The sequence below is a fragment of the Watersipora subatra genome, chromosome 2 (assembly GCF_963576615.1).
Source record: "Watersipora subatra chromosome 2, tzWatSuba1.1, whole genome shotgun sequence".
NCBI lineage: Eukaryota > Metazoa > Bryozoa > Gymnolaemata > Cheilostomatida > Watersiporidae > Watersipora > Watersipora subatra.
In genome coordinates this window covers 21,837,546-21,839,802 of record NC_088709.1, presented here as the reverse complement: position 1 = coordinate 21,839,802, position 2,257 = coordinate 21,837,546, and positions in this window count along the sequence as shown.

Genomic DNA, 2,257 nt, shown 5'->3' with positions numbered 1-2,257 from the left:
TTTTAATAGCGATTTTCGTCCAAGTAAATCTGTCTATTTGTGTATAATCCGATCAGATGAGTAAGTTTTAAGATAATGCCTACGGTTTACAAAGACTTGGTAACATATTTAAATAGGCTTATATGTGTTTTGTATCGTTATTATACTTTAACGACTCTACAAAATGATGGTTAAATTTGTTGATGAAATTTTGATACAAGGGTTCATCTCATTGTTGATGAATAATTTTCGGGAGTTGTGTGCACATGTGCATTTATAATAAATCTCTCAACCAATCGCTTCACTCGTGTTTGGTCGTGGGACTATGAAAAACAGGGTGTCAAAAGTACGTCCTGCAATAAAAAAACACTTGGTTGCGGTTCCCACAATATGATGTCACAATTATTATTTAGCCTTAGATAGTCGATCTTTTTTGCTGCCATTAAGGCTGCGCTTTCCTGTGACAATCGGTGCTGTTAAACCCAGAGAGCACTAATAATAAACTAGGATTCTAGATAATTAACAATGCCCAGGAGATGCCGGACCGATACAAACAGATGTTCTGGGTTAATTGATTATGCTTCAATAAATATAGTGTCGTTGATAAAGGCAATTAAATCACATCGATTAAATCGTGACTTGCAGTTGCATGGCTCTAGGACTATATGTCAATCGCTTTCATGAGATCACGCATTGCTTGAAATTAATTAGTCTCAGTCGGCCTCTCAACATCACAATAAAATGAGAGGGCTAGTGCATAATATCATAGGGAAAACATAGTATGGTGCTTGGAATCTGAGTTATTTATCATAGAAATAGTCTGTACATGGAGAGCTAATAATAGAACTGATTCCTTTGTCATTTTCATCGGTTCGCTGGAGTTGTCCTACTTTCGTCTGCCACTAGCGTCATTATCGTAATTGATAAATATAAGCGGTAAGCAATAAAATAAGCGGTAAGAGCACACAACACCGAACATGAAAATTTTGACATCACAATTATCGAGCCTATACCATTGAAGATTTCTGCGGTAGAGCTCTGGGGAAATCCTCTAAACACCAACCAATGCCTGTCTCATCATGTCAAACAATGGCTCATCCAAAAGCCAAGACTCTGATGCATTGAACTATGTGATAAAAAATTATGTAATTCCCGCGGTTTAAGGATTTTTGTATTATGTATTCATGTCTTCCATACCCATTTCTTTCTTTGGCTGTGATAACCTAACCTTCGATAGCCATAGTGTATCATAACTGCATAGTCTATTATCATGAAGTTTTAACCAGCCAGTCTCGAGCAAAGATTCACTTTTAGGTTTTTCCTCATGTACTACCAAAATATAACTGTATTTATGTGTAGCAAAGTATACATTATATTGTAGATATTGACGTTAAAGTAGAGCCTACTGATTCATCAGTCAACACAGATCCTGAAGAAGGTAAATATGTCTTTTCATAGAAGCTTAACTATATATATATTTTTTTTTCCAAGTTGGTATGTGTGTATTCGTATGCCATTGTGATTGTCCAGCCATAGCTATTTAAATCTTGAAATATAAAATGATGTCGCAGAAGATTTGATCTCGGGACCTTCCATTCACCAGTCTGACACCTTACTAATTAAGCCACACGAGTTTTATAGATTTGCTAGGCAATATATGTCGCTATTGGGAGCAAATATGCTACTGATTTCAGTCATGAAACGACGCAAAGTGATAGCGTAGCGTCATGAGAACATTGAGAAGCGGTAGCTCTTATTAGTAAGCTTACTCAAATTATCAACTGGCAATGCGCCAGGCTAATAGCATTTGATAGGCAACTCTCATTATCTCTCATTGTTTATAAGCTAATTTAATACCCGGGCAATGCCGGGCATCCAGCCAAATATATAATATATATTCTCATGATTAAAATATATATGATTATATATACCGCTCATGCTTAAAATACCTTACAAGCTGGCTTCAGATGTAAGACACGGATTTTATAATAGAAAGTTCTTAGCTTTACTAGCTTATGTTACTCAAATTCATCAGGTGATTATTTTATTACCCGTGGGACGCCAGGCATTCATCTACTATGTATTTAAATATATATGTGCAGCCTGCGGGTAACAAAAGGGAGACAAAAGTAGTTCGTGAAAGAGCAGAGATCATGTATTATTCTTACTATTAAAAGTTTGAAAAAATATGTATGTACAAGAAGCATTTAACTATCATTCTCTCTAGATGTACTCTCATTTTATTGCAGTAGTTGCAGAAGTAAAAACAGAACCAGGA